This window comes from Trachinotus anak, unplaced genomic scaffold (assembly GCF_046630095.1).
Source record: "Trachinotus anak isolate AG129_WGS33_773 ecotype Australia unplaced genomic scaffold, CSIRO_AGI_Tana_v1 ptg000013l, whole genome shotgun sequence".
Classification (NCBI taxonomy): Eukaryota; Metazoa; Chordata; class Actinopteri; order Carangiformes; family Carangidae; genus Trachinotus; species Trachinotus anak.
In genome coordinates this window covers 30,166,449-30,193,941 of record NW_027273864.1, presented here as the reverse complement: position 1 = coordinate 30,193,941, position 27,493 = coordinate 30,166,449, and the positions used below count along the sequence as shown (strand labels likewise).

General features: G+C 41.7%; 1 protein-coding gene and 1 long non-coding RNA gene across 4 annotated transcripts in view; one reads left to right on the top strand and one right to left on the bottom strand.

The window, feature by feature from the left end:
- rims4 (regulating synaptic membrane exocytosis 4) overlaps positions 1–27,493 on the bottom strand; it is a 163,065-nt gene that overhangs the window by 22,991 nt on the left and 112,581 nt on the right. The window lies entirely within an intron of this gene.
- Positions 1,465–10,707, top strand: LOC139631241 (uncharacterized). 3 transcript variants are annotated; one of them, XR_011693332.1, is made up of 3 exons: positions 1,465–2,682; positions 6,565–7,407; positions 7,550–10,707. It is a non-coding gene; the product is annotated as an uncharacterized lncRNA (long non-coding RNA). The 3 variants fall into 3 exon arrangements; XR_011693333.1 differs by lacking the exon at positions 1,465–2,682 and having other exon boundaries at positions 3,531–6,670; positions 6,837–7,407; XR_011693331.1 differs by lacking the exon at positions 1,465–2,682 and having other exon boundaries at positions 3,531–7,228; positions 7,314–7,407.

Sequence of the window (27,493 nt, the reverse complement as noted above, 5' to 3'; positions counted from 1 at the left end):
GTCCACACTGATACGATCTCGTCCATACTACACACCTGAAAACGAACACACACAACCATTTGTTGTTTGTTGACCAGTTGAAGCGTTAAGATGCAGAATTTAATGAAACAACAGCTGCTAGCAAAGACAACAAGGTCAGTAACACTTGATGTTTAAAATATGGATCCATCAAACTAGTCTCCTGTGAAAATTAACTTCTTTCAAGTGTTTTCTAGAAATCCCTGCCTCTATCTTGGAACAAGAATAAGTCACTGCATTAGACTAAAGACTACAGCTGATCAGAGGACGTATTATAACCTCGTCTTGTAAACACAACAACAGTCAGTCAGTCCACAATCACCACCACCTGCTCCTGACAAGAAAAGAGAAAACTTTAAGAATCTTTAAACTGTTTTAAGGACCTTGACCCCTGTCCTGTGAGAGGAAAGGCTGTTTGATTACAACACGAATGTCACAGGATCATTTTAACCTCCAGCATTAATGTAAATCATATCTGCTGCGATCAGAGATATGTTAGTGATGCATGTTGGTGGGACGTGTTAAGAGCTGCTGGAGGGAGGCGGAGGAGGAGGAGGAGGGGGGAAGGCTGAGCCCTGACCATAAATCTCACCCTCTATACGCCACCGGCCACTCCCTGCTGCATGCCACCGTGTGCTGGATGCTTATCGTGCTCTCTGCATATAGAGTGCAGCTCCAGTGCTGTGTTATTTTCCATACAGGCATTGCTCTGAGCCCCCCCCCCCCCCGCACTCCTGTCACAGAGAGTGTACTGAACACATACTGACCATAACATGCGCTGAGAAATGACTAGTGACAGTGGATAATGTTGACCTGTGTTTTATGCGGAAGCAACTTTTATTTATCTTACTGCAGCGTGTTGTGAGAGCTGGTGGTGAAACAGTTAACTGTGGACGCTGATGTGTGCGTCTGTGGATGTATGTACGCATCTCTCTTGGCCATCAAACACACTGACTCATGATGTTTTGTATGCGTTCAAGCGATGATCGTAAAATACCTGTGGAGTCTCTGTCTCCTCTGCCCTGCCCCCCCACCCCCACCCCCCGTCTCTGCCTGAGAGATGTGCAGATGTGAACTGAACATGTTCGGTCAGTTGAGCAGGGATTGTGTATTTCCAGTGAAGCCGCCTCCTGAGTCTGAGTCTGCAGCGTGCAGTTGCAGCTGAGAGCCACAGATGCAGCTTCTGTGTCTCTCACACATGCACAACAGTTCTTTTGTTTTTTACCATCTGACGTGTTTTCTACAAGTCTAGTTCATGTTTACTTTTGGCCTGACTTCCCTGTTCTTTGCACAATGAAATAATGCAGACACACCTTTGCTTAAGTGAACTGAAGTGAATTAATGCTCTCAACTAAATGTGGTGGGGTAGAAGTTTGCAGTAGCATTAAATGGAAATATAAGTAAAATATCTCCAAATTGTATTTAGTACAGTACAGATGGGCTGATAAGGACCATTACAACTAAATGTATCACATTTACACAGGTAGCTGATGAGCCTCCTGACAGAGATCCTGTGTTTTAAAGTCTGTCTTTTGTTTTCAGTGCAATGGGCAGTGTTTCTGGTCTGTGTGTCACATGATTTCCCGTCTTTCAGCGTTTTAAAGCATTCACAGGTTCACACAGTTTACAGCCCAAATCACCTGACCCCCACAGGCAGCATGTGACTGATAAAACTGAGGGGACACAGCTGTTTTATAGCAGACTGCACCACCTTTGATTCACTATCCAACATCCGCTGCATCACAGGTGAGAGACAAGCCACAACATGGACACTCAAAGTGGGAACAGGGAGGGACAATGGTTAGAAAATAGATCTCATTTCATTCAAACTTAAAACATATTCAGGATGTCTGGATGTTTACAATAGTCTCCTTGTTTCTAAGTGTCTGGATTTTGGTCATTTCATGGAAGACAAATCAAATGCACTTGGTGATATTTAATTTCTTTGAGGTATTTCAGGACATCTTCAACAGATTTCATCTACTCTTGTCAGGTGGATGAATTTGATCCGTCATCTATTTTACAAATGTTTATCCAGCTTGTTTTTAATACAGTCTGTCATTTTAATGGAGCTTTTGAAGCAGGATGGATCAGAAGTGAAGACAAAAGACAAAGACACTGGTTTACTGGAAAGTGCGCAGTCATTACTGTGGTCTCAGTGGGAACCATTGGGAATGCCTCGCTCTGACACATACTCTCTTATATGTGCTGTGATCGCAGCCTATTTTAAGAATCAGCAGACCAGCGCGTCTGGCAGTTCATCTGATTACTCACTGTGATGTAAATATTACGGTGTGACTGTGAGATAAGTGTGTGGTCACCTCACACTGTCCTCTGTCGCAGGCAGAGCGGTGATGTCATGCAGAACTGTACGTTTCACCAACACCAGCATGAAAACAAAGGTCACTCTGATTCTAGATTTATTGGACAGTAGTGAGTAGAACTTAAAGCCCAAGTTCACTGAGGTCTGGTGAGGTGACCTGCACATAACATGTTTAAGTTTAACAAGCAGCTGAACAACGCTGATCATGAGACAAGGCCGCCACGTCATTCTGCCTCTGCTTCAGCTGTCAGGACGTCACGTCCCAGAATTCCCTGCATTGATTAAGATCCAATCAGAGTGCAGCATGAGGTGGGTCTCTGTGGCCTCTCTTCAGATTTAAGGTAAACACACAAGGCTGGATGGCGGGTCCTGGTGGGCGGGGTTTGAGGAAGGGTGAGCAGTAACTGTTTTGTTGTGACATCACAAAGTTCTAGAAGTCCTGACGGCTTGTTTAAAGGCTCAGTTTCTGAATACAGGCTGTGTGCATTTCTCAGTGGACTGAGCACTTTGATACAATAGGCTATTAATATAATCAAAAAGCACATGGACATCTACACTACATGGGACCTTTAAAGTTAAGTAAAGCCTCTCATGACTACAGGCGATGCTCCTCCAGCAGATTTTGGGTGGAGCCTTGAAGAGTTGAGTTGGTGCACCAGTGTGTGTACATTTTAAAGCTAAGTTTATTTTAATCTATTAAAAAAAAGATTTTTCCTGGTTTGAATGATTGATGATCTGTCTGTCCTCACCTACTTCTCACCTGTGGAAGTCAGAATCGACTAATAAAAACAGAAGCAAGGTGAACATCAGTGTGAAGGTTAAATTGTCACACACTTAACTGATATTCAGGAAGATGGCAGTGTGGGTGACAGAATATTTCCACAACAGGAATCTGTTTCTTTCTTCATGACTTCAAGGAATTAAACATTTAACAGCAACAAATCAAAACTGATCTACCCAGGCTGTACTGAGGCTGTACTTAGGCACAGCAGTGCTTTGTGCTAATTGACAACGCCAGCATGCTAACATGCTCACAATAACAACATGCTAATGTTCATGTGGCTGATAAGGCTAGAAAAGCACTATATAAGTGCAGTTTACCATTTAGCATGCTAAAATTAGCAAATTAACTTCTAGATAAAGTAAAATTCTAACTGGAAAATGTGTGTGTGTGTGTTTTGCATGAACCTGCTCTGCAACAAAGCAGGTAAACCTGCTTTGTTGCAGAGCAGCACTCATAAAGTTAGGAAATATTTACCAGGTACTTGGTCATCAGTCACTTTTGAGATGGTTTATGATGTTTCGTGAGTTAATCATGTATCAGCCTCTGTCTAGTCTTGTGTTTTCTTATTCATAGAGTTTTACTGATTAACATTTTGATGGTCTCAGACTTTTTATAGCTGCCTTATGAAATAAATCCTGAACATACCACAGCTTTCTCAAGGTAGATTTTCATTATTTTTATCCAGTGTTGATGAGCACACTGTGTGTGCATGTTTAACACCAACACAGCAACACGAAAAAAAGCCACTTTGTGTATGACCATGTCAGATATTTCACACAGGACACAGCCAGGCGACAGTAAACCGAATTAGAGAACAAAAGCAGGGGCTGGAAGAAAAAACAAGAAGTTAAATAAGGAAATAAAACTGATGGGAGGTTTGGCAGTCTGGTTTTAATCATGTGAGAAACTGACAATCGGACTGTTTTCGGGGATGGATGAGTGGACCAATCAGAAAACTGGGGACAGAGGAGCAGTGCACCATCAGCAGTCCACGTGTGCTCGGGGAAAAATGGAAAATAACATCACGTACACACATTCAAACACATACTAATTACATAACATACTGACCTTTCATGCTACAACTTGAATTAATACGCATGGAAGCTGCTCTGAAGCTTATATAAAAGAAACTGGTCGCTCACTGAACCTGAGGGGTTGGGCACAACAAACTTCAAATGACTAATTCAACTTTCTGGCACGTTCACAGCTACAAGGCAGTATTGTCTCTGTGCGTTTGCTGTGTTATATAATGTGGTTCTAAAGTTCATGCGAGTGCAGACAACACAAAAGTGAGATGGATCTGGGCCTGATGGTTTGTCTCAGGTCTGAAAAAACAGCTGTTTAAAGCGGTCACTACGGAGAAATGCTTTAAAGAGACGGACAGTGATGCACAGTCCTGCTGATGGTTTCATTTTATGCCACTGTAACGTGCTAGGAAATGTGGTAATGCACCAGCAAATGGAAGGAAGGAGCAGACTGCTAGCAAGTGAACATGGATATAAACCATGAAGGCAAATATTTAATGATAAAGGAAACACACTCAGCCTCTTTATTAGGCCTCACGGATGCAGAGAATGTGTTTTGCTGACAGATTGATTGTAAACATAACTGCAAAAACCTAGATTACCTTTGAAATAGCAATTTGTTGGTTTTTGCATTGCTAGATAGCCAGTGCTAGCATTACCAGCTCTTTACTTACCAGTTTTATCAAGTGCTTCAGCCATCGCTGCAAGAAGTTAGGCCTATAATATGCTTTATGAGAAGCTACTTCTTCAGGGCAGACTCTACAGTGACTCGGTATTGGAAAGTGTAGAGACAGTCCGACCAGGCTGGGGCTAGCCGATTAGCATGCTAACTTCAGCAGAAGAAAAGAAGTGATAGCAGGTTTCCACCTCTGGAGAGGTTGTTGGTGAGTAAAGGAGTGAATGTTGATGCTTTCTTCTATACTGGTAAGTGAACAGCTGTTTACGCTATCATTAGCTATGTAGCAATCAGATTGCACATACTATCTACTGATCCTAGACCGATCAGGTGAACCTTGACACAGATTCTCAAATCACACCTGTTGGAAATAGCGTTTTCCACAGTTTCAAGCCACTCAGTTCACCGTGAGCTCCTCAATACTCCTCGGACTGTGAAGTCTTGTTGGCAAAGGGTTGATTGCCTGCTGTTGACAGTCCTCAATTTGGAACAGACTGCAGGGGGCAGGCCGGCTATAAATGGTTATGTGTATGTATGGTAATTAGTTATGTTAAGAGTTGACAGATATGTCACATATCACCCAGGCACAAGTCTAAAGAAAAACTAAGCTTGTCAAAAACTGAATGAGATGGATGAGTCAGTGATATTTTACATCACAAAAAAAGTGGCCTAGTTTATGCCTGGTTTCACAAGACAACACAGATGTACTGAGAAGCTGAGTCTCAGCTGCTTTGACTGAAAACAGTTGTTGGAAAGAAGCCATTGGATCAATGGATAGTCCTGATGAAACAGTACTATCATAAAGTTTGATCTGAACATTAATGGTAGTGAGTTCATGTTTGGCTTATGTATGTTCCTGCTGCCTAATCACAAGAGCAACAGGGCCTGTAAATGCCACATGACTCAGGTAGCTTCCTAACTGGTCAGAAACTGTTCCGGCTGGTGGTCGGAGCGCAGGAAGGGACGACCCAGCTGCAGACATACAGGCAGGCTGGTGTGTGAGTGACTGTAATAGAATAAAAGACCAGGCTTACAGGCAGATGGGTGAACAAGCAGGAAGCAGAGGTGTTACGTTCGCTCATGATCGGTCCTTTTGACAATTCTTTGGTATGAACAAAACAAACTGAGTTGTACTCGAGAAGTGTTTTTTTGTTTTGTTTTGTTTGTGGTTGTGCCAGCAATTTACAAGAGGTAGGTGTGTTTGGGGAAATGAGCCAAACCCATCAAAGCAAAGGATTCCCCAAAAATAAAAAGCTGTCAGTCAACCTTTCACGGTTGAGAGCACCTATGGTTGAAATATTCAGCACAGAATCAGGAAGCATTTACTGTCAGGAGGGTGACAACTCGTTTTAAAAACACAACAACACTGTAAAGCTTTCTGTGAGTGCTTCTCGCAGCACCTCCCTTGTTTACATAGAGCCTACACTTCCTGTTGCCCCTGTTGTAAACATGGCGAGATTATCATCGTACTGTGTGTCATGAGGAGGTGCACTAAGCCTGACATGGAGCGTTACATAATCACACACAGTTTAAACAGATTATTGTCATGGTCTCCTCTAGTTCAAAAACAACATGTTGATCCCAGTTGGATCTTTGTCAGGTCAAAGATGAAGTTTTGCACGAAAGTTTAACTCATCAGGATAAAAATAAAAATGGACAGGTGTGTCAGATTCGATGCCATGTAGCAATGAGGTGAGGTAGCAAACTGCAACCAACTGAATATCTCTCATTTTCCAAGCGTGTAGAACAACCAAACTTCAACCTCGGGGGCTGTAAAATGAAGCCAACACTGGAGTCCCAAGACCTGCAGTTCCTCTAATGACCACTAGAGTCTGGCTCCAACAGTGAGTCAGTCCCCACAGTTAAAACGTTAAAATGTCCAACTTTACAGCAGAAAAAAACATCTCCGATAGGGATGTGGGGGGTGTATTTTTATATAACTCACCTGTTTACATTTTATTAAGGCTTAAAGTTATGTATTATTGAGGTGGTGGCCTCTCTGTGTTTCAGGTGTCGATTCTTTTGGAGGATTTTTCATGTAAATGTGAGACAGATAATTCAACTTCTGCAGAGCATGAAGAGGTCTGTGCTCTGCTTTTTGAATTGAGTGAAATTTTAGTATTTTATTTATGTGTTAGCAACTAGCAGGTATCAGTGTCTGTATTCTCTACACCTGGCTTGTTTAGCTTAGCTCCTCAACTAGCTAATGAGCCAGGGAATGAATTAGCCCTGAGTTAGGTTTAGAGAAAGATGCCCAGTTGTGCTAATGATGCTAACAGGAAAGTATGCTTGCCACTGTTATTAAACCACCATGCACCAAAGTGTCGGCTCCACATCCCCATTTCTGGATTAGCTGGGAGTTAGGCCCGATCTGGACTACTGTGGAAACATCTCTGGGGAAGGTATGTAGATATGAACGACTCATTCTATGTTAATGAAAACACAACAGAAAACATTATGAGTATTATTTTATATTTCTGCCAACAGATCCCCTGAATCCTCCACACTGGTCCTTTAAGTCTGACCTGATGAAGATCTGACCGGGACTGAAAACATTGTGTGGCTTGATGTCAGTGTGCAGGTGTTCTGTTTTTTTTATTTATGCTACTTTTTAAACAGCACCACACCAACTGCCATGTATATATAGTTACACCTTGTCAGTTGTGTCTTCTTTGTTTGACTGTCAAACCCTGGAGACTCACCTGTCCTGTTTCTATCTCTAGTGCTTCATCAGTGAGGTCTGGTTCTGGAGCCTGATGCACAAAACTATAACTATATATGCACAACAGCTGATGTTTGCACAACAGACACCTGTCAATATAAAAAGCACAATTTCACAGAGTGTGTGTGACATCGGTGCGGAGTGGTTGATTTTACTGCTTTTTATTATTGTTAAGCACCTTGTATTGCAGTCTCTGTATGAAAGGTGCAATATCAATAAAGCTTGATTTGATTTGGTTCCAACAATCCGTGGTGTCATTGCACAGATTTGACTATTTATAGTGCCCATTACTTCATCATGCCATGATCGGCAGTATCTCAGTCATAATTATTAAACTTCAGGAAGATGATCAATAATTAATGAACAGCATCAAATTCTGCAAACTGCCTCACAACTGGGGATACAATGAAATGAGAACCAACAGGGAAAACTGCTCAAATGTAAATAGAGGCCTTTTTCATAGACTGCAAAAAGAAAATAACTCACTGAAATGTGCTAACAACTTTTATTACATCATAACTTTCACTTCTGATTTTACATATGGCCCTTTGTGTCCAGGTTATCGTTTCTCCTGCAGCTGGCTCTGTGGTCTGAAGCTCGTTCTCACCACACCCTGGGAGTGGATCGCTTCTGATCAGAGCTGCAGCTTTAATTTCTCCTCTTCAATGAGTCAGAGGAGTTCAGGCCGACAACACGAAAACATAATGTCCAGGTCAGGCTGTCGCAATGTGCTCATTTATAAAAGAATAAAGGAATAAAAACGAACTCCAGCAGCACGGCACACGTGTTTGCAAGACAAAAGGTTTTAGTACGTCCGAGATGGGACGAGGCTAGCTGGTTAGCATGCTGGCTTCAGGAGGAGTAAAGACGTGACAGAGTCAACATTGGTGTTTGTCTCCATCTCTGGAGGCAGATGTTGGTCAGCAAAGGAATGAAGTTTGATGCTGAACTCTCAACGTTTATTCTGGACTGGTCAGTAAACAGCTGTTCATGCTAACGTTAGCTATGTAGCAAAAGCAAAACTTACAGATAGCTTCTTTAATGTGGTGAATATTTTTTGCTTTTACCAGCTGGTTACAGTTATTTACAGGACATGACTGCAGAGGCAGAACAGGTTGTCCACTACCCCCCCGGGGTTGGCAGTTCGATGCCCCAGTTCCTTCTGTCCAGCTGTTGAAGTGTCTCTGGGCAAGATGCTGAAAAATGTTTTCGCTTTTTATTTTATGTTCAAACATTTTTCAAATTTAAAATGTACAGTCTGTCAGTGCAGGACTGTATGAAGTCATTTCCCTCGTAGTCCAGCAGAAGGCGCTTTAAAAATTCACCATCAGCTTGATTAGCTATTAAAATATTATTGATCAGTAAGCTAAGCTAATGAATAAAAATGGAAACAAAGCTGATGGGAGAACCACAACACCGTGTGTGTGTGTGTGTGTGTGTGTGTGTGTGTGTGTGTGTGTATAGAAGATAAAAGCACCACATGAATGCCAGTCCATTTGTTCATTTGTGTATTTATAGACAGCAATCACGCATACATACTGTATGTACACACCCACACATGAAAACCCTCCTTATCATCTAAACACTGACCTTGAGTTTGACTACCACAGTCAGTACACACACACACACACACACACACGCACACACACAGTATACACACCTTGCACTGTACAGGTTTATCTGACTAATGACCTCTGCTAATGCAGTTCTCAAGGCCCTCAGTTGGTCCAATACCCATTTATTCACCTGTTTACAGTACATCTTCCTCTTGTCTTTCTTTTACACATGAATTCTTCAACAGCCTCTTTCAGGTTTCAGGTGAAGGGAAGAGTTTCCCCCCTGGTTCGGAAATCTTTACTGTGACACCAGAAAGAGAATGTTTTGTTTTTTGGTTTTTTTTAAATGAGCTTCATCTTGAACAACATTTACTCAAACCCCACGGGATCCTGCAAACAGCCGAACCTCTTACAACATAAATCAAGCTGTTCTCCTGGTCCTGCTCTTTGGTTCTCTGGTGTCCAAAGTCAAATTCATTTAAGTTAGAAAACTAAATGCCTGAGAGCTTCAGCTCTGTTTGCCCTGGAAGAACAGCGCCCTCCTCCCAGTCAGTCAAAAACACAACCACTGAACACTCAAAGATTTTGATTACGCAACATTTTCAGCAGCTTCCCCAGGTCACTTCTCAGGAAAAGCTTTTGAAGCTCACTTTCAGGTTTAGCGCCTCCAGACATCCTGAATAATACTGGAAAAAAAATACAAATTTGGGCAGGACCAGGGGTTACTCCAGTTAGAGCTGAGGTCAGCTGATCAGACAAAGGTGACTGTTAAAGCAATGATTAAGCAATGATTCTCAAATGACACATTCAAAATCAGTCACTGACTGACATGGAAAAATACCAGAACATTTTGAAGTTAAGGTGAATGAGTCACACACACACACACACACACACACACACACACACACACCAGGTGTTTGCATGTATGGGAGGGGGGTTGTTAAGCTGTCATCACTGCTCCGGTAGCAGACACAGTCCAGCCATTGTGGCTACAGGGTGCAGACCCCGATGACCTTATAGGGTCATGAATCCAGACCCTTCCTCCCAGTCTGCATAGCAACTCATGACAGAGGAGGAGTGAGTGAAGGCATGTGGGTGCTGGGGTGGTGCAGTCCTGGAAAACGCAGGGTTAATTAACACTCACACGCCTGTGTGTTCTGCATGTTGTCAGTAATTGGCTGCTGTGATCACTCCTCCTTTTCATAAACAGATCTCTCCCTAGCTTTTCTCCGTGTCAAAGACAGGAGACAATTCAGTCCTCACTCAGGTGAGCTGAACATATCAGAGGGTGGTGGTTTCTCCCAGAGCTGCAGTCCTCTCAGATTCTTTCAGCCAATGTACAATAAGCAGGTGAAAGTCTGCAGATAAGGTGTGTTAGGTGATGTTTAGACAATGGTGTCAACTGTCTAAGGGCTCAGGAGATTTGAAGTTGAAGTCTGGTTCCCACAGCAGGACCCAGGTTTGGTATGTACGTACTGTACATGCATGTATGGAAAATGTGTGAAATCCCCTCATTCTGTGAATACACAGGTATCAGGTCCTGAGAAGTGACTTCAGGGAAGCGAAGGAGAAAAAGCTCGGGTATGACGTCATCATTATCACTACAGTGCAAATTATCTGTCAGACACAAGTGCGTAAAATGCACAACTTTGTGTGCCAACAGATTTGTATAATGTTCATTGCAATTAAAGGATTACCCTTGAGTTTCAGATGCCCCCCCCCCCCCGCCACTCTGTAGGCTTAAAAGTTGACTGTACAGAGTCTTTAGTTTTGTCCTTCAGAGCAGCAGCTGTGGTCACCTTCAGTTCATGTTTGTTACAGAGGAGAAAAGTTTTCACAGGAAAAAAAAAAAAATCTCCAGAAAATGTTCACATGTTGGAGGTTGTTGTGATTCTGTTGTGTTTCTTTGTAAAGGAAACAAAGTATTATAAACTTCAGATTTTGAATTTATGAAGTTTTTTCATTTTGATCCTCTGGGATGATATTTCATTAAATCACACAGTCCAATACTGTGACCTCCATAAACCACAGAAACATTAAATATTACTCCACATGTGTCCCAGGTGACATGAGGGTCTCTATTGTTTCTTACTGGCTTTTATTGTTGTTTTATAGCTGTTTGCGTGTCTGTGGAGTTTCTCACAGTCATAAAAACACAGAGATGAAGTGAGACTGTAGCAGGGGAGCTGATCTGCTGGCAGCTAAACTGTGGACCTCTCAGGCTGACGACTTTCATGTTGTTGTTTTAAGCGTCTTCTTTAATAAAGTGGAGAGAGACGTGAAACAGAGACAGCTGCTGCTGACAGTCGGCTGCCTCTGAACATCAGTTGTGCAATGAGCCTTTTTGCACAGACATGATTACATAAGGCCGACTACATGACAAATAAAACGTAACATTACTCAAACACAACCACCATTATTCATATAACCAATTTATTGGCTTGGGCTGATATTTGATTATATCAAATATCACGATATTTCCCACCATATGTAATTTTTTTTTTTTAAGTTTTGCAGTGTGCCAAATCCGACCCTCATGTCACTGCTTTGCTTACTGTTCATTGTATCTCGTCATGAGACTAATAAAACTTTGAACTTCTGTTTAGTGGCGGCTTCACTTATACTTCAAATATTAAATACAACAAAATAACTAAGTTTTATTACAATAAAAATAAAAGAATCTGACACATTCAATTCAACGAAGTATTTGTTGAAGTAATTTTCTGTCTGTTTGTCTGATAAGTGACAGTAACCTGTTCCACTCAGCTGCAGATTACAGCTGGTAAAAAAAAAAATCTGCTTTCTGCTCTTTAAAAATGACAGTGGAAGGAAGACCTTGCTCTTTGATTTCAAGAAATAGATCAATACTTTCATAGTCCTGTGACGACAGGACTCCCTCAGGGGGTTGCAAGATTAATCTGTATTGATTAATAGGGAGGGAAGGAAGGAAGGAAGGAAGGAAGGAAGGAAAACAACCTGAGACTGAGATGTTTTCTTCTGACACTTGATTTTCTTGTGGAGGACAGCCTGGTTGTATATTTTCAGATTTCTAAAAATGATAAAAATGTACTTAAAAAAACTGAAAGGAAAATCAACAACTCTTACACAGACATAAACAAATTCCATGCAACCGATACTTAGATCTTGCAAATAACTAACTACTTTAGATTAAAATCCTGAGTATAAACATTTTTTGCACAAGAAATTTAACCTCAAACTCTGGCAGAGTTGCTGCCCTGCAAATGTCAGCATTGGCATCGCTGTTTGGTTCATCCAAAGACATAAATAGTTCTGTCCTTGGAGTCATTAGATGGACAACACATGATTTATTACTCTGAAAGACTGAGGGATTACACACAGTTTATTAGATTGGGGGAATAAGTGTATCATAAATCCTGTTCCCCTCACACTTGGTACTGATCACGAGGGAACTGCTGAATAACTTGGCACCACTCGAGGAAACATAGCAAACTGCAGACTTGTTTGCATAACGTAACATAAATATCATCTTCCTGCACTGCTCGGTGATCGCTCGTAGATTTCTACTCTCTGTCCGTCTGTCGGTCAAACACATGCTGCCATCTGTCATCGCAGCATTCCTCGGAAGATTCGCAGCAGCAGGCGGGAGGATCAGCAGACCTGACACCCACCACCCACATGCTTCAGATCTTTAGCAGTGCCAACGACGCCCGGCTAAAATACCGATTATGAACGGGGGAGTCAAGTTTCTGTGACCTGTGGAAACCTGGGAAATCTAATAATACCCAACTCTGCTCCACCTCCAACAATCAGCCATGTTTTTTGTTTTGTTTTGTTTTTTTGGCTTTGGCAGCTTTATCCTCAAACACGCCAGTCACATCTTCTGATGACGTTAAAAATGATAAGCTGATTCGAGACCATGAAGGTGCCTGCACTGGAATTTATCTTGGCACAAAGACTGGAAACACTATCTCATTCATTTCATCTGTAAAAGATCAGACGTGGAAAAAAACAAACAAAAAAGGCTCGGGGGCGTGGGGGGCGGGGGTACGTATAAGATTGTTTCTTAGCTGAGGTGCTGGTAGGTGGATTTTATTATTATCTGACAGAGTCAGGTTGGCTAAGGTGACATCTAAGAGCTGCAAAGGTTCCAGTTGCCGTCGGACATTTTTCCAAATCAGTTCTCATCTCTCTCCCCCTTCGTTTGCTCTCATCTCTCTGACAAAATCAGTAAAAGTATAAAATATCCCAACACTACTAATAAGATCTGTGGTTATGGAGCAGAGGGCTCGATGAAGGGGTTGTGTTGAACTGATCTTGTGTTTCTTTTACATCAGGGTTTGATTTCACCAGATTTTTCTTGGTGATATGAAACCTTCCTCACTCCCCTGATCCACTGCTGCGTCAGTTATTACTCGTCCAGGCTGCTGCAAACTCAGACTTTATCTTTCATTCGACTGGAGATGCCAAATACATCCAGGTTCAATACACTTGAGACATTTATTATGCTTCCTTTAGATGAAGTGGTAACTCAGTGTAACCATCACTTGGCTTTGATGGACGCTGATTTAAGCTGATAATGATGCTCTTACCAGACCTGCCAGCCTTGTTCAGTCCACATGTTTCCACACGCTTCCCTGTCAGCATCCTTATCTATCATCACGTTAACTTTAAATGCAAGGTGTACGTGCGCACATGCATGAGTGCACACACACTCACACACTTACCGGTAACATTATTTCTGCAGCACAGTATTTTGAAAGGTCACATTTAACAAATCTGCAACTATAACTTAACGTTACTTTGCCAGTTTAAATGCCAGGGAGCTATTTATCTTGAAAGTTACGCAATGTTAAGCTAACGTATAATATTTTGACAGGTTCGGCAGGTGTGCATTAATTTTAGAAGCGTTAAAGCCCCGCCCTCACCTAAAGGGCAGCCAGACGGAGTGAGTAGCAGTCACAACTGTTCGTTACTGTGTTGAAATGATTGACATTTGTCAGTTAAGCCTGCCTGACAGTTTGAACCCAGCTCTATGATTGGTCGAACTCTTCTTCTCTTGCTCAGCAGATGCGACGCTGCTGCCTCCTGCAGATGTATACTGCAGGACACTTGACGTTACTCATCATCTGCAACACAAATGCACACAATCATCAGTCAACACATTTCTAGGATTGAATGGCAGGAGTTGAAGGAGTTAAACCAGGAGGAGCGTGACAATAAAAGCTCATTCTGGTGAAGTTAATCTGTTCTGACTTCCCGGTTCAATCTGCCTCTGATCCGCAGAAAGAGCAGAAATACCTCTTTCAGTTGTCATGTGACGCGTGACCTCGGATCATGTGACGCTCCAGAGACTCAGGCTGATCTCTCAGTGGTCGCTCGCTGTCATTTAAAAGGTGACCTCACCACACACACCCTGTGTACATTCAGTAAATATCCCACTGAGAAACATCTTATTGAACAGTGAAAACCATCTTACATTTTCTTTAATTTTGAAATAAACACTTAATACCTCATAGACATTTATGATATTTGAAATTTCAAAATTGTTCACATGAACAATAGCGTGTTTGATATCATGCAGAGAAACCATAAGACCCTGGTTCTGTTTGAAATCATACCCACTGTAGGGCATCATATGCTGGTGTATATTAGTATGTATTAGCCTCACGCTGTGGCTGATGCACTTTAATCCCATATGTACACAGAGCTAAATTTAAGAATCAGATTACAGCACTCAGTTACATAAGTCTGTACACAGGCTCATCATCTTCACTTTAAAGGGAAGCAGCCACATGTTATTGTTAATAACACACTGAGCTGAAACTTCTGTCACCGCTCAGATTCACAGCTTGATGAAGTGTCTGAGAAAACATGTGTAATGAAGATTCCCGACAAACAGTGAGAACCAGGGGACAGACTGACGCTGGTTAAATAGTGCAGCAGCTGATCAGACCAGGTGAGTCAAATTACCAGACGACCCCTGACCCTGCTCCTTCAGTGCCCCCCTCCCTCCCTAAGGCCTGAGCCCTGAACCCTGAACCCTCATAGACTTAATCGACACCACCTGGTCAGTGATTGAGCGCGAGAGTCTGCAAAACATGTTGCTACATTTTGGGGATTGTGGCTTTTGATTTTAGATATTTATTCCCTCCCTTTGCTCCCTGTTTGTAAAGCAAACGGTGATGACGGATCAGAGACCTGAAAGCAGGTTTGGTTTATTAATGGTTGGTTTATGATGGTTTATTAACCATTCTTCTTATATCTTATTATTGCATGTTGTTTACCATTTTTTAACGGTTCTGAGCATCCTCTGGTCACCATAGCAACCCCGTCTCTAACATCACAACAGTATGAACTGTGGGTACTTGTAATGCGGACTCATGGAAAGTGATCATAAAGACCTCATAGACTTACTGGGACCAACTCAGAGAACATGAGGGTGGGTGTTGGGATGGGGCCACAGTGTGCACACTGTGCACCAGGTAGTAAACATTTTATTTACTGGTGGGTGGAACTAACAGAGCTGCTGCTTTCTGTTGCTGTGCAGTTCTCTCAGAGGCTGAGGTCACAGACACAGGAGCTCTGCAGCTTCTGAAGCCCCACTGTGGTATGTGATGTAAAACACACACACACACACACACACACACACACACACAGAGAGAGAGAGAGAGAGAGAGAGAGAGAGAGAGAGAGAGAGAGAGAGAGAGAGAGAGCCTGACTCTGCAGAAAGATGATTTGAATTGAACGTGTTTGTTGATATAACCTGACTGAAACTGGATCATGATTTTTTTTCTCTGCTTTTAAACTGATTTTTTTTAATTAAGAGAAAGTTTTATGTGATAGATTTTGAAGAAAATAAAAGTATAAAAAAGTGTTAACCAACTGTCCGCTGCCTATTGCTGCGAATAATTATTCAGTGAGAAGCAGAGTGAAAATCCTGTATCTCAGTGTTGAATGAATCATTTTAGCTTTTAGAAACAGAGACTGTGTCAAACTGTCCAGGACCATTTAATATAAATGCTGTGGTTTATTTGTACACAGTAACATATGAGACTGAGGAGAGTGAACCATGTGACCAGCAGCTGGAAGATCATATAACTCTTTACTACAGTGTGTGTGTGTGTGTGTGTGTGTGTGTGTGTGTGTGTGTGTGATGACTCTGTATGAAATATGAGAAGGCACCATGACAGTTGGTTGGCTTACTCAGAAACAACTGATAGCACACTGTCCTCTCCTAACCACTATCTCTCTCTCTTCATCTCTCTCTCTTTCTCCTATCTCTCTATCACATTCACACACTCTCACCCCCACACATATATAACTGCAGTATAATTTAACACCCACTGGAGCCAGATCATGTTAGCAGGCTGCCAAACTGCCAGAGCTCCGTGTGTCCCCATGTGGCTCCACGGCCTTCAGCGGCGTTTTGTAGTAATAATGAACATTGAAACCTTCGCACGTCTCTCAGATACATTTTGCTCGAGGGGCAGCGTCTAGGAACAAACACAAAGGCCTGCTGGGAGATAAAAACTAGATCTCTCGATTCTGGTTTTTGCATATCTGTGTTATTTACTCGTCTGGTAAATTGAGGCTGAATCGTGAAAGCTCAGTTTCTCACAGAGAGATTTTTGTTCCTGTCCTCAAACTTTTTATCTGGGGTTGGTTTGCACTTGCCCCCCTTTAATGAAGAAACGTGTTAATGCTACAGCACACAGTGATATTTAATATTTAAGCCTTCCCTGATTCAACGCAACAATGCCTTCGTGTGCAAAGCCAACTCAATGTTGTCATGGTTAGAATAATAAACACGCTGATTGTTCCAAGAGCGGTGTACCTACTTTTCTCACCATGGTTACTATAGTAACAGTCGTGGCGAGGTTAGGTTAGGTTTTAGAAAAGATGGTGATGTGGGTTAAAATAATGGCTACCATGAAATCACACCATCTGTGTTGTCATGGTTACAATAATAACAATGTGGTTAACTTTGTGGATCCTTACCGGCCCTCTGTTCACTGGTCAGTCCTCGACCTCCAGGCCGGTCCCAGCAGATAAGTCCAGGACGGTCACGTTTCCATCAGTGTACTTTGAGACAGGGTTGAGTCCCAGCTGAGGATCAAACTTTGTTTTCTGAGAGTCAGTTGTCATTGCTCACAAGACGATGCTTGTCACAAAAATGTTTTACATCTCTGAACAAATCGACAATGCTGTAGTTTCCCTGAACAGTCTCTTCAGACTGTGGCAACATGGAGCAGCACTATTATTTTACCTGATTCATCACGATGGTACACATCTTGAACCTTGTAATCATGAACCTCAGTTAAGTGTTGCAGCATCATTCTGCAGCTGCAGATCCAATTTCATGCTTCATATTTGTTGAGAAACTGATTTTCAGCGGATATTCGAGGAATCTGACATCAGTAGAAAATCTGCTGTATTTTTCCACTTTGAAAAGCAGAGGAAAAAGAGAACTGGTCTGGCTCTGGCTGAGGCAGAATAATTAGGGCAGACCCCTCTGAGAGAGACCATTAATCTAAATCTTGGAGACCAACAACAGAGTAACCTTTCATCCAAAACCTGACAGGGTGTCCAACCTAATGCCCTCAGGCTCTCAGTGCAATGCAAGAGGAATTACCAGCAGCTTACCTCAGTCTGGACTCAGTTTGAAGCTCTTTGAGTGATCTGGCTCACAGCTGAGACTGGACCCTGCAGGACTCAATAAACACCATCTTTTATTTCATTAAATGCATTTATCAAGGATTGTATGCAAAAGCAGTAATATCAAAGAGAAAAGAAGAAGAAGATGTGGAATACCTCTGCACAACATGGCAGCTTTGTGACCACAGAAAAAGACGTGGTGGCTTCTGCAGTGCACCTTTGCCTGAAATGAGTAAAGGTCACATCATTATGCTTCAGACCTGAGGATGCATGTTTCTGCTTGACCTCCTCTTCTGTTTTACACGAAATGATGCAGATTCAAAAACACAAAATAAATACAACAGAAACATGCTGTAGGAAGCCAAAACGAACACATCTACAACAAACACGCTGCAAATACAGAAATGATGCAAAAACAGAAACACACAACATGCATTGTTTTTTTCTGTTGTGGGTTTTTGTTGTTGCATTGTTTTAGTGTTTGTTGTTAATATCTTTGTTTTGGGCCTTTTTTTTGATGGAGGTGTGGTGGGTTGCGCAGCGTGTTTGCTTATGTCGACCAACACATTAAGACACTGAGATGAATCCAGTCTGAGGCCTCGTCACCATATTACCACATCACTGTTATTCCCCCAAATATCACTGTTATACAGTTGTTTTGAACTATAACAAAGGTTTTACTTAAAGATTCACTGATCACACAGCGAACACAGTGTGTTGTGAAAACAGAGCACGGAGCACCTGGAGCAGGAAAGGTATCCTTCCCCAACTATTGTTCTTGGAGCGGAGGAGAAGCTCCAGTCAGATACATGTCAATTCATTTAGTTTTTATATCACTGTCCATTTATCCCACAGGCAAATGCTGAGACTGAGGTTGTTGACTCTCATTAGTGTCCAGTGAACAGCAGAGAATGGAGCAAAGCCTGCAAGCAAGTTTGGGATGAAACCAAAGTTGTGCTGCTGCTGCTCAGATAACATTTTATAGACGAGCTCAGCAGCCGAGACACCGCTCTCACAGTCTCCCTGACCGTGATCGTGATGCTGTATCCTCCACTGAGAGGCACAGGATCACTTCTTTACTTCACGAGGTCATTTGTGCTAACATGAACCGACAGGTCCATTTTCGTCACTGGAACAAATACACTGTGTATTTTATTGCTTCTCTGCTCGACTTGTTCTGTGGTGATGTTATGGTTCCTGCTGGCTGCGTGTGGATGTCTGCATTACAAATCCATTTCTTGTTGTGGATGAACACACGTTTCTTTGCATTGTTGTTTGGAACATGTCCCAGTTATATTGGATTCTGTTTGATGTTCAGACTGAAATGGTTTTGCTGTATATTTTTCCCTCGTCTCTCGGTGGAGTTAGACTCCTGGCCAACTCGCCAAGTTTTCAGGATTTTCAGGTTAAAGACAGACACCAAAATTAGGCCATTTCAGTGAATTTCCAGGCATTCAAAGTTCATTTCTTTTGAGTGGGGGGAAAAAAATAGAGCAATTAAGTTCAGTTTCTTTGGTCCACTTCTACCACACTGGAATTTAGGTTCAGGTCATCTTGATCCGGGTTAACTCACCATCAAAGAAGGTGTTTGGAGATTGATCCAGTCAAAAGGAATCCAGGGGATCCAGGTCACAGGTCATCACAAAAAAACTGACCTAAAAAAGGTCACAAACAATGATTAACATCTCTAGTTTGTACAACATTTTCTTGATCCTCATTGTAAAAAGTCAACATTATAATTCAAATTAATGTTACCGTTAGTCAGGGTTTACACAGCAGTTAATGATGTAACTAATCATTCAGCTGCAGGAACAGACACAGAAACAAAAACAGGACTAAAATCAAAAGCTCTACACAAGTTTCAACACATGAACACATCATTTTATGTTCACCTCTAATGAAATCGCTAATTGCCTTAGATCGACGGTTTTAGTATGGGAATTCTGCATTGTGGCTAACATAGCTAGTCATGCTAACCGCTATTCTAGCAGGAGCTATTTAATGACTTTTAAACAACATTGTGCAGATGTAACTCACCACCAAGTGTAGAAACTTTCAAAAACAACACAACACCTTTGCTCCCACAGGTGTCTAATCATGATGACCATCCAGGGTGGAGTTAGAGGAAGAGGAAGTGACCTGGATATTTATAATTCAGGAGCCATCTGGGATTGGCTAGAATGGTATAAATGGTAATTTTTTTGTGTGTTTTTTTTTAGTGTTCAATACACATTTATAGTCATTCATTCATTCACGTATAAGCTGAATACAGTAAACTGATTCTAAACTTTAGATCCACATCACATTTGCAATTAGTTTTTAAAGTCACCTCTGGTTTATGAGTCTCTCTGTCTGCCACTGTGATTCATCAGAGACGCATCCTGACAGGAGCAGAAAACAAAAATGTCGCACATCGACTTGAAACAGCCAAATTCCTGTCCCTGTGTGATTCGTCCCTGCTGAGGTGAAAATTGTCCTGCTGCCACTTCAGAAATGTTCACACTGTGCATCATCATCTGAAGGAGACTGAGTCCTCAGGTTGGTGTGTGTTCCTGCAGCACTGCAGCTCTGTGACACAGTGCACGTGGCTATACTCAAAGCACACAGCGTGTGTGTGTGTTAGCTGTTAGCTGGTATAGATGACAGTGAATAAGTCACATGTGCTTTATTTGTAACATGTTGGTGTCTCAGACTTTCAATTCAATTCAATTCAATTTTATTTGTATAGCGCCAAATCATAATATACATTATCTCAAGGCTCTTTACAGGGTCAGGTCAAAACCTTACTTTGTTACAGAGAAAAACCCAACAGTTCCCACAAAGAGCAGCACTTGGCGACAGGGGGGAGGAAAAACTCAGGAAAAACAGGAAGAAACCTCCAACAGAACCAGGCTCAGGGTGGGGGGGGTCTGCCTCGACCGGTTGGGTTTAGGAGATAAAAAAGGGGGGGGGGGGAGAAAAGAAAAGAGAGAGAGAGAGACCAGGAACAGCTGTGTAGGTAATGGTGTTATCAATAATAATGACAGATAACAGTGGTTAATAGTGATGATGAGTAGTGGTGGATCTGGATCCTGCTGCTCCAGAGGCAGAGAGACTTGCAGAATGAGGACAGAGAGAGGGAGAGAGAGAGAGAGAGAGAGAGAGAGAGAGAGAGTGCCCAGTGCATCATGGGAATCCCCCAGCAGTCTAGCTCTATAGCAGCATAACTAAGGGATGGGTCAGGACATACCCGAGCCAGCCCGAACTATAAGCTTTACTAAACAGGACAGTTTGAAGCCTGATCTTAAAGGTAGAGAGGGGGTCTGCCTCCCAAACCCACACTGGGAGCTTGTTCCACACACTTTGACTTCGACCCTCAGCTGATCAGTAAATGTATAGCTTCATACTTATTTCTACAGAAGTTTGTATGTTGTTTTTGTACAAAATGTATGAACCAGAAGCTGCTTCTACATTTACTGTGGTTCTGAAAAATAATGAACACAACTGCATCCAGAGTTGGACGGTGTTTAAAGGCCTGTAGGAACGTGCATGTTCGTGTGTGTGACTATAAATCACTCTGACTTCCTGTCTGCTGAGGTGGTGGTGGAGACAAAATGTGATCAGTGGAGAAGACTTGAGGAAGATTGTACACACACACACACACACACACACACACACACACAACCTTTAGTGTAACTGATCTGAACTGGGCACAGCAGGGGGTAGAGACAGCATCCTACAGAGAGACGGAAGGAAAGTGTGTGTTTGTGTGTGTGTGTGTTCCAGGTATTACTCATGTTGTGGGGACATTAATGTGTTTGCACATTATGAGGACTTGTCATCCTTATGGGGACTAAAACTAAGTCATTCAATTTTAGGGTGTGGATATGTTTTAAGGTTAGATTTAAGTTGAGATTATGGTTATTATTTTATTTTACCTCTTCTCTCTCTTCCTCTTGGTTTTCTCTCCCTCTCTGTCTCTCCTCACCATCATCTCTCTCTCTCTGTCTGTCTCTGTCTCTGTCTCACACTTTGAGGACAGTGAGAGCAGGTGTAATGTGAGATTGAGAGGACATGCACTAGTCTGTGATAGCAAAGCGTCTCTCACTTAGCAGCAGGTCGTACGCATTCGGGACTGAAAGCTACACCATCACAACACGAGGCTCAGACACCAGACTTTACAGATCAAACCATCAGTTTCTCTCTTTTCTTTGTCTGTTACACTGCTAACTGATGAGTGTCTGAGCCAAATCCCTTTAACTTTTGCATGCTGTAATCAGATCAACACCCTCTCCTGTTTCATATCAGCTCATTTGTTTTTAGGGGATTATTTCCAACTGTAGACATTTTCATTTTCTTCCTGTTGGTGTCATGTGACTCACAGGGAACAGTGGAGAACATCCAGAACATCTGACCCCCCAGAACAGACAGGATTCATGCACATTAATGTTCAGTGAGAACTTATCACTGACTTTTTGCCAGAAGTTTTTAGATAATCGTGTTTAGACCAAAACTCTGAATGTGGTGAAATGATGAGGAAATTATTGTTTTTCATATTGAACAAAAATAAACCAAATTTATGTGTCTGTCTATGTAGAAACAGTATATTTTTATTTTTGTACACAGGTCTCTCTTGAAGGAGATCCCAATCTCAGCAAGACTAGCTATTTAATAAAGCATCTATTAATTTAATAATAATTTTACAGTATTTCAGACGTGTCTAACTCAAATATTATCAACATATTTGTGGTAAAGTTTATTAATTACACAAAAATGGGAAAATGGTTTTATTTCCCTTTTATTAAAAGGGAAATAAAACCCTTTCCCCATTTTATTATCTATTAGTAAATTAATAGATGCTTTATTTCCCATTATTTCCCTTTTAGGGAAATAAAACAACGGTTAATTGAGTTTTGAAAATAAAATGGTACAAATGTGCCTTAAAGGCACCAATTCCTCAATGGTACAACCAGTTTCAGTTTGAATACTTTATGTTTCCCTGAGGCCGTGAAACAAAGCTTTGATGAATAGCACCAGGCTACTAATACATGTGGGAAAGAGAGTGTGGACAAATGCTACGGGGCTGTTACTGCTCCATTAATAGTAGAAGAATCAAGTGCACCATCTTATATAAACAGCTGCACATCTGAAGAGTTTCGCTGCAACATGAAACCTACTTCATCAACCAGAGCCTGAGCCCTCGACAACAAGTCATGTATCTGATACCACAAGTCAAGAGATGAATGAAATTAGAGAACAGCGTTGAAAGTCTCACTGGTGCCTCTAAGTAATTTATATCATAATACTTTGCAAAAAGTCACATTTTAACAAGACCCTAGAAACACTCTGGAAATAATAGTAGTTTTTTCTATTTTCCATAAGATTGTGCGTGGTGCTTCAGAAGCACTATGTTCAATTTAAGTTCCCACAATATAACACAACAGGTACTCGACCCGCAAACCAGATGCAACAGAACAACTTGACCTCAAAGCTGAATTCAGTCGTATCCAAGCCCCCACTTGAAAAGAGTCGACCATCAGCAGGTTTCTGGCTGCTTGTTCCAGAGGTTTGTTTCAGTTTGTTAATGAGAAATCATATTTTTTTACATCAGGTTGACATGGCAGATGAGTCGACTTGTGTCTTGGTCTCCTTTGTTACAGAAAGAAACAAGTCAGAAGCGCTGATTTGACCTCAGAAGCAGACATTTCACTGGCTGTGATTGGCTGTGGAAACATTATTTCTCAGATTTAAGTTTTGTATCTGTGACACAATTTACCGGTTTAAAATGTTCTGACCACCAACTGTGTCTGTGCCCTTCACTAAAACGTATGTGCTTGAATTTCTCATGACCTCTCAGGACCATCTGACTCAATATCTGCCTTAACAATGTCTTTGTACAGTAACAAGCTACTGCACCTTTGTCTCCAAACCAGACTCTCCTTTCCATAAAAACAACATTGGTGTTTTCACACGTCTTGAGCAAAGCAGGAAGTGGTGTGATTTAAAATCTTGGGGATGAGGTCATGATGTTACAAAATCTAGATGGATTTAAGACAGGTCCGGGTTCAACACTGGAAACTGGGATTCACATTTGGTCCTTAACTGATTTTTATCTGACTAGACAAACATAAGGTACCAACATGACACGTACCTCACCCACCCAAACCCTCCTCACAGTTTGACACCTTTTTGACACCACTCCCCCCAAATAGTCTGAACTCAAACAGGTGACTGAAAGCGTCATCGCATATTTTGGGGAAGCTCGTGGACATTGCCTGGAAAACCTAATCCATCCCATCAGTGTACAGTCATTATGTCGCAACATAAAGTTCTCTGTTTGTTCATTCCAGTTGAAACAAAGATTTGATGTCTGAAGGTCATTTTTTAGAAACAGAGACTCCAGTCTGTAACGGTGTTGTCACTTTGTCAGCCAAGGTCTTCAGTTACCTGCTATCCATTACCAGACGTTGAAAGGGTGGGAGTGGACAGGAGAGGGGAGCGTGCTGAGGAAAGTGATCCGCCGCCACAGTGTAACTACATGAATAAGAGAATAACTTTGCCATCAGTCAGTTGAGTGTAAAGTTATACCTGCAGGGCTGGTCCACTGACAGCTGAAGTGAAAGGACACGACAGGTAAATGTACACTGTATAATACCGCCACTCACTGACACCGGTGCCGACTTCCAGACATTCAGTCTCCTGTACAGAAAACTGTCTGGTTCAGTTTGATTGAGAAATGTCCTCACTGAAAAAAAGGTTCACCCACATTTACTAAAAAAGGAGGATTTTGTCTCTGAGATTCCTGCAGAGCGGAGGAAAACTTTAATTTAAAGAATCTGAGTATTGATAGATTCCAAGAGGATTTAAAAGCAACATATTTCCAAAAACAACCTCCCTGTTACACTGGATAACCCACACTGTGAGGTCCTCTGTGGACAATGTCTTTCAACTGGTAGAAAGTAGTTCTGACGCTGGAGACCGTTTTGTGAAGGGCTTATCCCTGCCCGTCAACATGTTCATGTTCTAACCCTTGAATATTCAGAGGTTATGACAGTATTACAGTAGTACTCAGTACTCATGGGTTGGACCACAAAAATTTTCTGACTGTATCTTATTTGTCCACAGACAGACATTGAAATGCCTGCCAAAGTTCTCAAATCCACCTCTGTGGTAGTTCCTGCTACAGTAGGACCTCTTAGGTCAGACTAGTTAAACTTAGCTCATGACTGGTGCCAACCCTTTAAGTCTGGACCAAGTTTAAAGAATATGGGAGATACTGTCATGTGCAAATAAGCAATTTGTTTCTCCACAGCTGACAACTCTTGAGCTCATATCCTGAGGTTCTCCAGACGATGTGGGGTTGAGAAACAGTAAATGAACTCACTCTAGATGGTTTGCATTTGCAGTGTCGCTTGCTTTCATTACCAGCGCACAATGAATCCTGGGATAGTTTGGGCCACAAAGGTTTGACTCATTGGAGCCTTCATTGCCCAGGAAAAGAAGGACACATTTCTTAGCTGCTTTTGAAGGAGCTTTTGAAATGGGACAGCCGAGTTGTACCAGTGTGACAAAGTTGGTCTTTAAATGCAGTTATCCCAGACAGTTATCACCTGTCCTCGCAGTCCCCATCAGCTCTACAGTGTTTTGGCATCGTTCAGCCAATTGTTTTGATCTTACAACTCCAAAACTGTTTCAGGTGAACATAGTGTTGGATTTAGCTGTTATAGAGATATTTTCAAAAGTGTTGGTGGAGACCAAACCTGAGCTAAAAGCAGAGCTAGAATTGGACCTGTCAGGTGTCTAGAAACTCCAAATGAATAGTGATGTTGCTGCATTTGGGTGAACGTCACCTTTAAAAACAGCTCAGTGACTGACAGGCAGCAAAAAGTAAGCCAATAAAACATCTCAAACTCAAGAAACTAAATGACACAATGTACTTTAGAAAACAGCCTAAACAGGAAGAACCAAGTGCTCCACCTCCTCCCAGGATACAAAATCCCTCATGTAAAACCTTGTGTTTTATTCCTTAACTTCTCTCTTTCTGCATTCCTCCCCCCTTCTCCCCCGCTGTGAGCCAGATATCAAATTATTCGTTTAAATATTACAGACAGCAGGATGAAGAGGTTAGATCCACAATGAGCTCTGCAGGAAAGTGTTGTTTTTACTGGCTCTGTGTGTGTGTGTGTGTGTGTGTGTGTGTGTGTGTGTGTGTGTGTGTGTGTGTGTGTGTGTGTGTGTGTGTGCGCGCGCGCGCAAGAGGAACAGTGAGGGAGAAAGGGAGACGTTAAGGTGTATAGGGTGAATTTTAGGTGTTGTATGTGTAGTTGTGTGAGACTGCCTCAGTGTGGACCTACAGTACACAGAGTATGTGTGTATGTGAGGGTGTATTGCTGAATGCATGTGTGTGTATGTGTATGAAAATCAGTGCACGGCTATTTTAAACCCTTATCTAATCTTCAGTGGATGCAGATGAAAGGTGATGTGTTCAAGTGGTGGAGAGATACTCCGACAGTCACGTTCGACTCCTCAAAAGTGTTTGAAAGCAAAATGTTTTTATGTAATAATGTTGATTATTTTCTCAATGAATCCATTAATTGTTTTGTAAAGAGATTTAGTTTGTTTTATGACACCAAAAAAAAAAAAATCAATGCTGGACCCAAAACTGGAGCTCAAACAAATAACTGATTATCATCATGGTTGCCAGTTTATTTCTACTCATCAGCCAATCAACTATTTGATGAAGCATTTCAGCTGCAAAGGAAAGACATAAACAAATGATATGGTAAGAATTAAAGAATTAAAGCTCCATATAGTCTAAAAGTAGAAGAGAGGCTGAGATCCTCTCTTCTGATTGGCTGACTGACCTGTTGTTACTAGAGCTCCAGAGAGAAATAAATAGTTTAAAACATACAGGACTTAAATGTTGAATTATGTTTTTATTTTTGTTCCTTTCTTGACTTTTTCTGGTTTGAGTAATTTTTGACTCTTTCAGCTGATTTGTTAAATTTTATCTTCATCACTTTACAACATGTTTGTGATGAGAGTAACAGGGACGATGCTGTCGTGGACACAGAGAGACAGAGGAACAAGAGCAGAGCTGAGAGCTGGACATCAACACCCTGATCCACAGAAGACAGATGTAGGTCACCTGTAATCAGACCACACAGTCTGTGTGTGTTTGTGGGGGGGTACACAACCACACACAGAGGGACTCAGACATAATGATTGTTCTGACCTACTAACCTGTTGAGGGGAAACTGATCATGGCACCGCAGGGGGTTCTGGGTAATAAAAGATGGAAAGAAAGGAAGAACACAACTTAAGGCCTCAGCACTGAGATGTGTTGTCAGGTGCATTTCCACATTAAATCAAGTCTCAGTGTCAAAAAGTGAACTAAAAAATATTGTCAGCTTCAAGTCAGATCAACTTCCATTATTTAAGTATAATTCCCAGCATGCAATTAGGTTGAAATTATCTAGAAAGCCTCAAGTTTTTGTAAGTTGAAATAATATCTGTGTTTTTTTATACATGTATCTCAGGTAAGTCTGGTCTCTGCACAAAACTGAAAACTCACAAACATTCAAGAACAGCTCTTCAGAAACCTGTGGGTGACATCACGGAGGCTACATCCATCTTTATTTACAGTCTGACTGGAATAACCTTTGACCTCATGTTGGACTCTGCAGCGCTGCTGTTTTTGTTTGTTAAAAGGGAAAATAAATCCTGATTGTGTTGTTGTGATTTGGAGTAATTCATGTGTGAGTCACAAAGCT